A 15,580-nucleotide genomic window follows, 5' to 3' on the forward strand; every position below is an offset into this window, starting at 1 on the left:
TGATACTGCTTGGAAAGATGCTCCGCCCCCATAGCTCACAAGGATGGCTAACATTTACTAAGCTGTATCCTTCCTGATTATAAGCTGCTTCAAGTACTTAATTGCTTTATGTCAGTTACCTCAGTTAACCATCAAAACAAGCCTGTAAAGGTGGTATTTCTTACCTGTATTTAGCAAATGAGGAAATCTAGGTAGAGAGAGCTTTAAAGACTCACCCAAAGTCATGTAGTTAGTCAGGAAGCATCAAGGCAGCTATTTCAGTACAGCTCTATAGGACATACTCTTAACTATAACCCCAAGTGACCAATTTTCTTGTGCAACTGCAGAATGTGGTATATTCTCCTTGGGGTGCTGGGATGAATGAAGAAAAAAAAATAGTTCTGGCAGACATCTTAAATACAGATATGCTGACTAGTCATGCATAAATGCATGCAGAATGATATCCATACTGGGCTGAACCAGAGCACCCAACCATAATTCAGAAAATATTTATTCTGGTGTGAGATCGGTCACTGCCTTGCTGTGTGACCCAAGTATGTTCCTTCCCCTTTGTGTACAACCTCGGTGTAAAATGAAAAAAGGAAATGAGATGATCCCTAATGTCAGTTCCATAGTGTTTATGTACTCATATGAATACATATGAATCTAATCCTATTTATTCATCTATATATCTCTGTATAGTAGTGAATAGCAGTTGGGGCACCTGTGTGGCTCAGTCGGTTAAGCGTCCAACTGGATCTCAGCTCATGTCATGATCTCTTGGTTGGTGAGATGGAACCCTACGTTGGGCTCTGCACTGACAGTGTGAAGCCTGCTTGGGATTCTCTCTCTTTACCCTTGCTCGTGCTCTCCCTCTCTCTCTCTTTCAAAATAAATAAACTTAAAAAAAAACTCTTAAAGAAAAGAAGTGAAGCAATTAAAGTATCTCCTCATGTGGATTAAGCAAAATGCAAATTCAAAACCCCCACTCACTCCTCAAAACACCAGGGATCTCAAGCGAGGGGTCAAATGAGGAAATGCAGGGTGTTTCAAAAGTAAACAGGCTGGAAACTCAAGAAAGTATCAATTTCTTCTTGGAAAGCCCCCAGGAATAAAAGCAAAAATATGACTCCTAAAATTGCATGTCCATTACTTAGCACAGTATGTACTCAGTTTCCAACTCAAAACTAGAGGTCTTATACACTAAGGCAAGAAGGTGTTCAGAGTATCACTATCACATTCTGCAGATAAGTACATTCCATCCTCCTCCTCAGGCCTCATAAGCAACCATTCCTTCTCGAAGTTTGCCATAAGCTATCTTCTAAATCAGAATCATGTCCACGCTTACTTTCTTCTAGATGTCAATAAATTTTTATTGAAATAAAAAAAAAAACTATCTTTCAAAAAAAAAGTCACTATGCTGGTTTTCCAATGAATTGTATGGAAGCCCTAATTTCCCATGGGGGGTTCAAAACCATAAATCAGCTAGAGGATTGCTTCAATATGACTTTGATCTCCTTTAGGAAGCACAGCAAAAGCAGTGCCTAGTCTCTGCCACCTTCTAGCCATGTGACCTTGAGTGAGTTCCTTCATCCTTCCAAACTTAACTTGCCTCGTCAGGGGAATTTTACTGGTAATGGTGGAAATCAGCCAGTTGAAAGTGAATCTGCTTAAATCCTAAAATGTCATGCTAAACAGAAGAAGAGATACTATTGGGACTTCCACTGAAAAACAAGGCCAAAATATTTAAAGTAAATTATTTCTAGGTTATATTTAGGATATTACTGTAACTCCATGATCATTCAAAAAAGCGACAAAGACCAAATCAAGTATGGTAGGGTTTGGGGCACACTTTTTCAAAAACATTGCAAAGCAAGATACAACCTCCTTTTCTTTCTTTGATGTTCACAGCTGACTGTTAACAGGGTCATGTTTTCAAAAATGTTTAAGAATAACAACAATTGTCCCAAAGGCCTTTCCCATCCTTCTATTAAACACGTCTTTGAAAAAGCTAATCACATTTGATCCTCAGTGATCCTCTCTTCTTCGGTTGTTAATTGTAAAAACTCAGATCCTATTTGCTTATTATAAAGCACTTTTCCAACATAACTTTCGACAGCTCCATAAGACATCTTTGCTACAAGTGGTAATTTTACTTTACACTACTTTGAATTATTCTTGCTTATACTATTTGGTGTTTATATCTATTAATCATCAGCAACTTGCCAACATAAATATTGATATGATGGGTCAGGAAACAATTGCTAAGCAGAGAGGAATGCTTGAGTGGGGCTAATTTTGCAAGTAGTCAATTCATCAGTGAATATTTTCACATTGAGATGATGTTTCCTCCTCAGTACAATCGCAGCATTATGTGGTCTTGGATAACTTTTGCCCACCAACCTCTCTCCCTAATTTAGGTCTTCCCTCAAATGTCCCCTCCATGAAGACTTTGATGACAATCTTATTGAACACTGTAGTCCAATTCCAACCCATACACATTCACTCCATTTACCCTTTCTCTGTTTTCATTTCTTTATAGCACTGACCAACACCTAACGCACTGTACGTGTTATTTATTAACCTGTTTATTGTCTACCTCTCCTCCCCTGCTCCCACTAGAATGAAAGGTCAATGAGGGCAGGGACTTTTCGTTTGCTTTTTTCCATGGCTTATAACCATTACCAAGAACTATGACTGGCAGGAGTAGGAGCTTTAAAAATATTTGTTGAATGAATAAATGAATGAATATTCAAACGAAAAGAACCATCAGTATCTCAAAGGATAGAGAGGGTTGCTGACAGCACCGGTGTTACGGGTTTCATACTTTCTGCTAGGAGAGACAAATGGATTCCATCACAGCTTTGTTAATGGCTCCCCGAAGCACCAAAATGAGTGATAAGGTTGATTAGCAATGTCTGCCCTTGGGCATCAGAAGTGCCCACAGGAATAATGGCATCACACCAGGTATTCTTGTTTCCTGCCCTATATTACTGCATAATCGTCCCGAACTCCGTGCAGACTTTTCACTAGTGTCTCCCATTGCGCACCCGCGCTCATGTACACACACACACACACACACACACACACACACACACACACGACAAAAGCGCAGTATGGCTCACATTGTTTTAAAAAGTAACAGGTATTTTTTAAGATCTCAGCTACCTTATTACCTACTTTACACTGTGTTTTAGCTGCCAGCTAATTGTTAATTGCCGACGTGTTGCAAGTAGCCGCCAAATAACGTAGCATCTTTGGCAATCAGATTTTTCAGTTGGAAGAAGATTTAGAAATAATCTGATCCAAACTAATCATTTAACAGATGGAGAAACCAAGGCTTAAAGGATTAAGCATTTGTTCTCAAATCTCACAGCTAAAATTATACAAATAAGAACTTCGTATCACTAGCATTTATAAACAAAAGATAAACCAGAGACTTTGGGAAACTGAGAAAAAAAATTAAAAGGGAAGAAAAGAAGAAAAGAAACACATTTGGGTAGACACTGTGGAGGGCACTCACATACCTTGTGTTCCTCATCTCAGCAAAGTGAACAATCACTGACTCCCCATTTCTAAGAGGTCAGTATGTCTCTGATCAGTCTCTGAATCCAATCCTCCCTGTTCTTGCTTTTGTTTTGTGAGAACAGGAACATGGACCTAGTGTTAACTGATCACCAGTCTTCCACATGAATTCCCCAGATGAGAATTTGAAAGATGACTTCACTTAAAACAGAATTCTATTTCTCTAGCCGGGGGTGGCCCTTCCCTCAGACAAATGGTTGTTGTCCTTGTGGCTCTCTCAGAGAGCTGTTTCTTGCCACCACCAGCGTCAGATGGCACCTGAGCAGCATTTTCAACTGATAGATAGGTGAAGCCCCTAGTCTCCTGAACCTGTTTGCTGGAAAATTCCAACAAAGCTTTCTTATGCAAATACTGCTGTTTAAAGTTTATCAAAATTATAGAAATGAGCCAGCCAGTTCTTTGAAGCCTCCTCACCCCACTATTAATGAAGAACTGTAGCAACACTGCGTTTGGCACATTCATGGAACTTTCTGGAATATTCAGGTAACGTGGAGGGCAACAGCCAGGTGGGGGAGATCTGACAATTACATCATTTCTGGATTTCCCTCACTCTCCAATTCTAGTCAAGCCTCAAGCCTTACCAGGGAGGGCCTCCAGCTCCGCCAGGCTAGGAGAGACATATGTCTTTATTAGAAAAATCATCCCGGAGGCTGCCAAGCCCTGTGTAAACAGCAGAGATTGCTTGGCAAATGAAGGGGTCACCCAAGAGTCTGAGATAAATAGACACACGCTGAGGTTTCAGTCACCCAGAAAGCCCTGAAAAAATATGGTCTTACATAGGAAAAAGAAAAAGATATTTTCCATCTAAAACAGCTGATGGGTGTTTTTCCCCTTCCAAACGGACAAAATAATACCTTGAGGAACAGGAGAAAATGGGACTTTTTTGAATTCCCCAGTGAGAAGGAGCAGCTGGGATCAGAGATCCGCTGCAGCAGATTTGGTGCCAAACAAGGACAGAGCATGGCCAGGTCTATTTTCAGTGGCACTTAGGTTTCCCACTGACAATGTCCCTGACTGTAGGGGCTGTGTGCTCCATGAGGGCGAGCATTGGGCCCTGCTGGCCCCAGTAAGAGCAGCTCTTTCTGGAGTCTGGCCCACCATGCATGCTCAGAGACTCCCTGGAGAAGAACTTCATGAATCTTACCCCTGTTTCGTATCCATATCTCACTCCTACCATGTTCTTACCCGTAAGACTGTGATACTGCATGCTGGAGGCCATCAATGAGTACTAGGAGTTTCCCAATATATTAATCTAGCTTTCAGTAAGGTTTGCATGCCAACACAGTGATAAAGGCTGTCTCTAACGTCGTATCGCTTAATCCTTGCAATGTATTAGTGAGCTAGTACTAGTATTTTTATCTCCCATTTTACAGATGTGGAAACTGAGGCTCAGAAGGGCTATGGAACTTGCCCAAGGTCACAACACAGTTTAGACTCAAAATCAGGCTCAATTATAAAGCTGTGCCTTCCTCCTTACCCCTAAGGTCTCATTAGTGGTTTGTACAGCAACTTGGATTCTCTTGAAGACAGTGCCTCTCGAGCTGTACTGCTCACACAAAGCATCTTGTTAAAATGTAAATTCTGATTCAGAAGATCTGGGCTAGCGCTTGACTCCTGCATTTCTAACAAGCTGCCATGTGGTCTGCAGACTGCACTTTGGGTATCCAGCCTAAGAAAACTTTTTTTCGGATGACCTCCATTTCTTTTAAACAATAAGTATTGTTTTCAACCTAAAAATGTTTGATTTCACTGTGTATTGGCAGCTAGTGAAATATTTAGCAGAAGCTTTCTGGTATAATGTATTCCTAGGGACTTTCTGCCTTGCAGCTTGGAAGGAAACATTGAAGGTTTGGGGGCAGAGATGTGACATGATCTTATCTGCATTTTAGCTAGCTTGGAGCTGCTCACCCTTGCCTCCCTGGCTGCTTGTTTTAATCACACCACTAATGTGCAATAATTAGAATCAAAGGAGCTCAGAGGGAACTAGAGAAAACATTTAACCTAATCATGTAATTTTACAGGGAAAGTCTGAGGCTAAGAGAGAAATTTCCCAAGTCATACAATTTATGTGTCACAGAATTTTTCAAAGTACTTTCTGTGGGATGTGAACAGGCATTGTGCAATAAAAATAAAAAACTGAAAGAGATTTGAATGTGTTTTAACAAGTGTTTGATCAAACAGCTAAGCAGTTTTGTTTGCTGCAGGACTTCTCAGAGCCTCTAATAAGCTAACATTCCCTGTAAATCTTCCAGAGTGAGATGAACGTATTTCCCAAATGACCAGAGAATTTTTTTAGGATTTGTGTTTCATGAAAAACAGCTTGGGAAACTGGTGTCCAGTGTTCTTTCCCTGGATCACACTGCCTGTCATAGATATGCCCCACCTTGCACATGTCTCAGAAAACCTCCTGAGAGCCTACATGGTTTCCTTTTCTTTTGTTTTTAATGTTTATTTATTTTAGGAGAGAGAAAGCGAGTGTGAGTGGGGGGGCTGGCAGAGAGAGGGAGAGAGAGAAGCAGGCCCCACCCTCAGCCTCCATGGAGCCCCACGTGGTGACATCATGACCTGAGCCAAAATCAAGAGTCAGACACTTAACCGACTCTTGCCACCCGGGCACCCCTCTTTCCCCTTAATTTTTCTTCTATCACATCCTGTAATCTAGGAAGTATGAATTAATTTGGTTGGTCTGTACTATCTGATCCCCTAGTGGGGAAAGGTATTTTCAAATCAAGGAGAGCAGAGTTATAATATTGAGTGCAAACTCCAGCTTTGTTAATATCTTTTAATGTAATCATAAAATGTAACCCAACTGAGACTTAATTTTTTTTCTCATTTTTCAAATGATGTGGCATAACCAGATTATCTCTCCTTCCAGCTCAATGTGCATAATGTCATGGTGAAAGTGTCTTTGATCTCTCCTATATGACAGGTAAGCAACTTAACTGAACTCAAACTTCTCCCACAGAATGCCCATGCTCCCCATCCCCCACTGCCTTGGGGACTCTGTGCACTGCCCCTGAGAGGTATGCCCCCCGGACACCTATCAAAATACACTGTCTGTGTCTCCTCATGTCCAGATGCAGAATCAGAAACTGTCCTTCAGAGGCTGCGCTGCCATCTTTTCAAGAATGACAATCTTCCCAGATAACTGGCCTGCGTGGCTATGAGCCCTGAGTCACCCAGGACAGGCAGCCCAATTCTTGGCCCAGGACTCCGTCCTAGACACCACAACCTTTTTTTCTTTTTTCCGATTGTGCCAACCAACTCCTTACTCCCAGCTGCCGTGGCAATCACCAAAGCTACCACCCTTCAGAGAGAGACACAAATTACTATCAGGTCCACACTCTGTCATCATGTGCCTCAGAGCTGACTGCCCAGGCTGCCATAGCCCTTCTAGCCACTTTGGTCCTGACAGAACAGCCTCAGGGAAAATCTCTGGCTCATTCAACCTTGCTCCAGCTGCAAGCAAAACCTGCCAGACCTCATTCTCCTCCTTTCTTCTTGCCCTCTCCCTTCTCCTGGCCCATTGGCTTTCAGTGAGGTTTCCCAGGGGAGCACTGTGTCTCTTGCGGTTGGGCTCTGTGTGCATATGAAAATACCATCTGCATAATTTATCACTCCCCATGCATTCTTCTTTCCTTGACTGAAGGGGTAAGGGTCTACATCTGTATCAGGAGAGACAAAGAGTTTTACATATTGACTGTGTTTATGCATAACTATATGCTACCTGCCAGTCACTGAACTCCACGGATATTTTAACACTTCCATGTCATTGCCCAAGCTAGTCCCTTGCTTTGGAAAGACCTTCTTGGGGTGCCTGCGTGGCTCAGTCACTTAAGCATCTGAATCTTGATTTCAGCTCAGGTCATGATCTCATAGTTTGTAAGTTCGAGCCCCACCTGGGGCTTTGTGCTGACAGAGCAGAGCCTGCTTAGGATTCCCTGTCTCCCTGTCTCTTTGTACCTCCCTGCTCACTCTCTCTCTCTCTCTCAAATAAACATTTAAATAAATAAATATATAAATAAATAAATAAATAAGGACCTTCTTTTCCTCTACTTTCTATTGATATCACACCTACCTCTGGAAGACTTCTATTTATCAGCCCTTTGGTAACGAAACTCCAATTTTCCCTTGAGAACTCACTCTTCCATTTGATTAAGTTCACATGGTTTGTGTGGGTGTGACCGCATCCTCCAGCTGCGGGATGGGTACATAATCCAACCTTGTCTAGTCAGAGCCCACAGTCACCTGGCCACCATGGTTAGTTAATAGATGTGCAGGTGATTCAAGGAAGGCCAAAGACAGTGCCGAACTTTTGCTAGGAATTATAAGAAAGACAGCATTTTGCAGTGAGATGCTGGAGTGGCAGGACGTGAGCCTAGACCAATATGCCTTTCTCTGCCACAACCTGAGTGTGAATGAGGCCAACAAAGAGGCAAAGAAGAGTCCAGAGAAGAATACATATTGTTGATAGTACTATCTGAGCTTCTGAATCCAGCCAGGCTTGAAACTAGGCCTATCCACTGTCTTTTCAGATCTGTGAGCCAATAAGTGATGATAACGATGACGGCCATGATGATGACTGCCTACGTCAGCATAAGCAGGTAGAATGGATGCTATCTTAAAAAAAAGGGGGGGGCGCCTGGGGGGCGCCTGGGGGGCTCAGTCGGTTGGGTGGCCGACTACGGCTCGGGTCATGATCTCGCAATCTGTGAGTTCGAGCCCCACATCGGGCTCTGTGCTGACAGCTCAGAGCCCTGGGGCCTGCTTCTGATTCTGTGCCTCCCTCTCTCTCTGCCCCTTCCGTGTTTGCTCTCTCTCTCTCTCTCTCTCTCTCTCAAAAATAATAAACATTAAAAAAAAATTAGAATGGATGCTATGGTGTGTTACACTGATCCTTTAGGACTGAGGCCTTCATTCTTTCAGTGGCCATGAGTGCTGCCTGCCTGATGGTCCAGCAGTTGCCCTTAGCTAAATGAAGCTGTCTGACCCAAGACTATGTTCCCTCCCCAGAAACAGCTCACACCTGATGACCGATCAATGCCAGATACACAGGTGCCGACCCCTGTCTCAATTCGAGACAATTCTGAAATGCTATCGCAGCTCCAGAATTCCCTTGGAGACTAGCTGAGGCCTTTGTTGCAACTAAGCTGTAGTTCAGCACCTCGCTCTGCCTAATCCTGCTCCCCTCACTGCCTGATAGGTGCCATCCCCAAGAACAGTGCCCAATAAACTCCCTGCATGCAAGGCTTCATCTCAGGATGTTTCCTGGGGGACTTTATCTAAGAGAGTGGACTTGTGCATTTGTAATCACAGGAGCCCTAATATACAATCCTACAGTAACCAACCCAAATTCCCCCTCTCCCACAAAATCTTCAACAGCATTATTTCTTTCTAAGCTCCCAGAGCTTACAACTTATACCTTCATGTAAACTTCTCCATTCCTCCTTGCATATAGTTGATGGTCTGTGTGTCCACCTCCCCCTCCCCCACCCCCACCTTGGAATTGTAAGCTCTCCATTTTTGTTTTTGTTTTTGTTTTGTTTTGTTTTTATGTATTACTGAGCCATGATCACATAACTTGCACTCATCATAAACTGAGGGTCACCATGAGAAGTACCCTCCTGAAATTCCTCACTGGGATCTCTGCAGAAAATGTTGAAAGTTATATTAGTTATAGACTGCTGTGTAACAACATAGCCCAAAATTTCGCATCTTAAAACAACAGACAAGTATTATCCTACCAGTGTCTGAGGGTTGGGAATCTGGAAGCAGCTGAGCTGGACGGGTCTGGCTCAGGGTCTCCAGGACTGTAGTCAAGACATCAGGCAGAGTTGCAGAGTTGCCTAACAGAAGCTGAGGGACCTGATTCCAAGATGGCTCACTCCCATGGCTGTTGGCAGGAGGCCTGAACCCCTCATCATGAGGACTTGTCTGCATGTACAGCTGCTCAAGTGTCTTCATAACATGCCAGTTGGCTCCCCCTAGAGTAAGCATCCCAGAGAGAGAGAGAGAGAGAGAGAGAGCGCCAATGCAAGACAAAGACCAGGATGCCTTTTACATCCTTTTGTCAGAAGTCTCTTACTTAAGAAGAGTTAGCCACCACCCCCCACCCCTGGAAGAAAGGAGCCTCAAAAATCTTGTGAGCATATTTTAAAACCACCACAAGGATATTGTCCATTAAACTGCCTAGACACCAACTGAGTCATAAGAGCATCTCCTCCAATGCCACCAGGAAAAAATCTTAACACCTTTCATAAGCAGCTTGATTGTTTTTTATCTCCTGTTCCCTGTACACTGGGTAACTGATTTTGTTTCATCCTTTCTCCTCAGAAACTTAAACTAGATTTGTAGCCCACTTCCATCAGGGGTAAAATACTTCACAGCATGTATATTATATGCTATCTTTATTTCTAAGTTTTGATTTTCTCTTTCCTGGTTTTCCTTGAGCATCATTTTCCTTATTTTAAAATTTACTTTACCTTGCTATAGGCTCTGCATCTTAATAAGCTGCCTTAAATCCTTTTTAGGACAAGGCTGGGTATAAATAAATAAGTACAAGCATACAAATGTATACATACAAACCTAAAATAGGGCTCTTGATTTACTGGTATATATCCCTAGAGTCAGAGCACCAAATCATTTAAACAAATTTGGGTCATTTTATCTGACAGATCCTGTGGCAAGAATAAACAAGAGCATTTACAATAACTGCTAGCATTCATTGTGCATTTACCGGTGTGCCAGGCACTTACTGTGGGTAAGAATTTCACTCACTCCTTGATTTGACCTCCACAATATCCCTTGAAGGTAAATACTATCATGACCCCCACTTTCCCACAGTCACCTTTCTAGAAAGTGACAGGGCTAAGATTTGAATTCAAGGTCACTGGGTCCTAGGACCAAAGTTATATGCTACTTTGGTTTTTTTAGGGCAAATGGAAAATATGTTTTAACATTTTATCAAGGAGAAAACTGATGCCCACAGAGGTGATTTCAAAGTCATCAAGTAGGTATTCAACTCTCCTGGGTGCCTGATGTTGCAGTAAGAGATTCAGGGTATGCAAAGGAAGAGGAAAACATACAACCGAGGATTTCATAGTCGAAGCAGGAATGGGTAACTTACAAATGTAAAGCATTTTTTTTTAAATTTATATTCAAGTTAGTTAACATACAGTGTAGTCTTGGCTTCAGGGAGTAGAACCCAATGATTCATCCCTTACATATGACACCCAGTGCTTATCCCAAAAGTGCCCTCGTTAATGCTTGTCACCCATTTAACCCATCCACACCCCCTCCAGCAACCCTCAGTTCGTTCTCTGTATTTAGGAGTCTCTTATGGTTTGTCTCCCTCTCTGTTTTTCTTATTTTTCCTTCCCTTTCCCTATGTTCATCTGTTGAATTTCTCAAATTCCACATATAAGTGAAATCATATGTCTTTCTCTGAGTGACTTATTTAACTTAGCAGAATGCTCTCTAGTTCTATCCACATTCTTGCAAATGGCAAGATTTCATTCTTTTTCATCATGAAGTAGTATTCCATTGTGTGTGTGTGTGTGTGTGTGTGTGCGCACGCACGCACCACATCTTCTTTATTCATTCATCAGTTGATGGACATTTGGGCTCTTTCCATAATTTGGCTGTTGTTGATAGCACTGCTATAAACATTGGGGTGCATGTGCCCCTTCAAATTAGCATTTTTGTATCAATTGGATAAATTCCTAGTAGTGCAATTGCTGAGTCACAGGGTCATTCTATTTTTAATTTTGTATAACAATTTTAAAATAGAATTTAAAAGAGTCAAAATGAACAGAATACATAGTAAATGCTACAGGTGGGCAAATAAGGCAAAAAAAAAAGCAAAAAAAAAAAACAAAACAAAACACAAACACAAAAGCAAAAACAACTCTCCATGATCTGAGAAGGTTACAGAAATCTTCTAGAAAAAGATAAGACTTAGGCCAGACCTTGAAGGATGAGCTAACCTTGGATAAATAAAGAAGATACTGGAATAACGACACGGAAAGAAACACAAAGATGAAATTCTCCAGGCAACATGTAAATAATTCCGTAACCTTTGGCCCCTTAGGGACAACCTGTTAGATCAACCAGTTGAAGTGCCTGGTAACTTGTAGAGAGGAAATAGGTATACACATATACATATACATATGTATATACATATACTTTTCAAATGTGGAAAGCAGTAAAGTTAAAAGCAAAAAGAAAAGGGCACCTGGGTGGTTCAGTCGGTTAAGCACCCAACTCTTGATTTCAGTCACGTCATGATCTCACAGTTTGTGAGTTCAAGCCCCGCGTTGGCTCCACATTGACAGTGCAGAGTCTGCTTAGAATTCTCTCTCTCTTTCTCTGTCTCTGTCTCTGTCTCTGTCTCTCTCTCTCTCTCTCTTCCTCCCCCATTCATGCTGTCTCTCTCAAAAATAAATAAACTTTTTTTCAAAAAAGCAGCAAGAAACATGCAGGCATTACAACAAAAAAGTAGAAACCGTACAACAGAGGCTATCTCAAAAAAAAAAAAAAAAAAGCAGGGACATATTGTATAGAAAGGAACTGTCAACGACAATCCTGTCATTTCTGATTTATAAGGTGAACCAACAAACATATTTAAACCTTGTAGGAAGAGTACTGTTTTGTGGGGTCATAAGCCATATATCATAGTTTTAGCTTGTCCAGGGAGGACTGGGCTCCTAAGATCTGATTGCTCATCTGTAAAATGGGGATAGTGCAAATCTTTTCTTTATGAAGATAAAATCAGAAAACTTATGTAAAAATGCATTCCAGCCAATAAAACTAAATGATGATCCCTATAACGAATCATTATTAGATATAAATTTAACACAGCTATTGGAAATAGCCTGGTGCAAACATCTTAATGTTTGAATGCCCACCACAAACTCTGTGACTTCTGGTGGAACTTCTCCAGTGTCAACAAGCTTCCCTCCACAAAATACCACATAGACCATTTGGAGACCGTTTAAAATGAACTAAGAGCTGCTTCTTGGCCTTTTCAGAGATCCTGATTTTATCTTCTGGGATGCACAGAAAAAAAAACGTTCATTTTTACATATATTATCCCTTCAAGTGTTTATAGCCAATAATTATTACCATTGCCTAACTTTCAACCAAAGCCCTAGACTCTTCCCCAAAATAGTTCCAGTTCCTTCAAAGGTTTTTCAGGTAACATGATGCCAAGACCTCATAGCAAATCAGTTATCTTCCATCAGACACTCTATAGATTCCAGTGTGGTGTCTATCACGGGACACATTACTCTAGATGTAGTTGCATTTAGAAGTATGGTAGTGACTCTAAGTCTAAGTACTCCCGCAGTCCATGTTTCTGGACCATCTTGGTTGACTGCAGGCACGGATCTAATTAAAGAGATTCATGCTGGATATTCCAATATTCTGTAAATGTACTTGAATAAATGAGCACACACATCCAGCAAGTGTACCATGTAAGCACCAATCCAAAAATAGATATTGAATAAGCCAAGGTAACTAGCATTTATTGAGTACATATTGTGTCCCCTTAGAATGTACTAGACAAGAAAAGCACTATTTATTTGTTACTTGTGTCTTGTTCATCTCCCCTATCTGAATACAAGCTCCACGAGAGAAGAGAATTTGTCTTATTTTTGTATTCCCAGCTCCAAACAGTGCCAGACAAATAGAAGGTGCTTAATAAATATTTAATTAACTAATTCATTAATGATACTGCCTTACAGATAGACTGAAAAGAAGAACTTAAAGGGCAAAAAAGAGACAATGCGTACTAAATGAAGGCTTCCCAGGAAAAAGGGACTTGTCTAAGCCCCTCGCACACCCACTGCCCCCTTCTCACTCCACCTTCAAGGCAATGGAACTTTGATCAGATTGGCCTGATGCTGGGACCCCATCTGGGCTGTTTGCATATAAAAAGGGTTGATATACTTTAAAAGGTTACCCCTTAGGTATAGTTTTCTCTTTTCTAGTCTAGGGTCAGAGTAAGTGAGATCTAGAGCATTATTGGCCAGATGTCATTTTTCCACCATTAAAATCTCTAAAACTCCAATAAGGGATGTGGCTTGAACCATAACTATAAGAGTTATTCAGGGGAAGAAGATCGATAGGACTGAAATTGGACAGTTTCAGAGAGGTCAAAAGGCTCGACCCAAGCTTTGGAGGATAAATGTAGACAAATGGAATGGAGAAGCATAAACAATGGGACCAGAATCCATTTTGACTGAAGTTGGGCTCAGTGGATGAAAAACTTAGAATGATTCATTGTGTTGTTCAGACCTAATTTTACAACCAATGGGGAACCACTGGAGGATGCCAAGCAGAGGGGTAACATGGTGATAGCATATTTTTAGAAAGAAGGTTCCTTAACTGGTCTTCTTGATGCCTTTAGGGAGAGCAAATCCTTTAAGGAGACTAGGTCAGGAGCACAGGACTGTAAATTAAGCTCTACCATTAATTTGCAGATTTACCTTGGATAAAATGCTTCACTTTGATGGGTTTACTTTCCCCACATATCAAAAGAGAGGCATTGAGAGCAGTTAGTGTGTTTCATCACCAGTCCCAACTCCACACACTTAGCAGTAGATCCCTGAAGTACTATGTTTACAAGGATTCAGAGATCCTATGTGGGCTCAAAGAAAAGTGCTACCAACAGCTAGTAATGCCTGCCATGAGTGCATAAAGGAGGGATATAGACAGATGTGCCACATATTTGCCACTGATGGTGGATTAGAAAGGCAGATTTAACATTTTGCCCCTACTCTCACTGTCAATACTACCATCACTCTATTCTTGCCAGCCCCACCCATTTCCTAAATCCTATATTTCTGGGAGTTGAGGATAGGAATTTTCACAGTTTTCTGTGTTACAATTAAGTAGAAATGCTTCATAAAGTGTCTCCCAGCCTGACATTCCTACCAGGGGTCATTTGGAAGCACATCTCAGTGACCTCTTGCTCACTCCCCAACTTGCCCTCTGCAGGACAAATCTGCCAGGGGAACAAAGTGAAGAAACCATTTATTTCCATACAAATGTCCCCTTGATGGGTAATGAGGCAAACCACAGCAGCTGGATCTGCTGTGTAAGGCTGAAATGTCTCTAAATAGAATATGGCTCCAAGTTTTCCATGGGGTATCTGCATCAGCAATTCTGTAAGTAAGTCACCAAGGGGAAGCAACTTTCTCTCGGGCATCCTTTGCCCCTAGCAAATCAGAGCTGTGCAAGGAGGAAAAGTAGGGTAAAGAGGAGGGGCCATAAGTTGGAAAGGGGCAGGAGGAGGAGAGTCAAGAAAAAGGAAGAAAACAGGACACTGGCCTCATCTCTCACTACTCATTCTCAAAATCTTACCCATACCAAATGACTTGTTGGTTGTATTCAGGTCTTTGCACATGCTCTTCCTCCCCCCTGGAATGTTCCACATCTGCCTAACATGACTAACTCATACTCACCCTTAAGGTATGAGCTGGGTGTCACTTCCTCCAGAAAGGCTTCTGAAACCTGGATAAAGGCCTCCTATCCTTTCCTTATCAAAGCACTGATCACACTATATTCAAATTATCTTTTTACTTATCTTTCCTTAGCTGATAAAAAGAGCAGCCAATGTCATTTGAATGTTTAATATGTGGTAGGCACTGCATAAAGCATCTAACACATATGATTGCACTTAATAGCACAATAATTCTATAAGGTAATGAACTCATTTTAAAAATGTAGAAATAGGCTCAGAGAATTTAAGCATCTTGACTAAGGTAATACAGGTTATGCATCTAGCAAGTGGCAGAGCTATGATTAGAACCCGGATCTACCCATATGCTCTTAACCGCCATGCTATATCACATCCCCTTCTTCATGCTGGGCTCCATGGTGCAAAGACCATGTCCTACTCATATATGCCAGCACTGGTGTGAGAGCAAGTAGGTAATACTTCGTATATATTGGTCGATTGAAAAGACTGAATGTTTGTGTCCTCCCCCCTAAAATGTATATGTTGAAATCCTAA

General features: G+C 41.6%; 1 long non-coding RNA gene across 2 annotated transcripts in view; it reads right to left on the reverse strand.

Annotated features, from left to right (window-relative positions):
* Nucleotides 1–15,580, reverse strand: part of LOC122225932 — a 186,068-nt gene that overhangs the window by 101,257 nt on the left and 69,231 nt on the right. For both annotated transcript variants that reach the window (XR_006205434.1, XR_006205435.1), the window contains one exon: nucleotides 9,309–9,548. This is a non-coding gene — a long non-coding RNA (uncharacterized LOC122225932). The remainder of the gene's footprint in view (nucleotides 1–9,308; nucleotides 9,549–15,580) is intronic.

This window comes from Panthera leo, chromosome A1 (genome assembly GCF_018350215.1).
Source record: "Panthera leo isolate Ple1 chromosome A1, P.leo_Ple1_pat1.1, whole genome shotgun sequence".
Lineage (NCBI taxonomy): Eukaryota > Metazoa > Chordata > Mammalia > Carnivora > Felidae > Panthera > Panthera leo.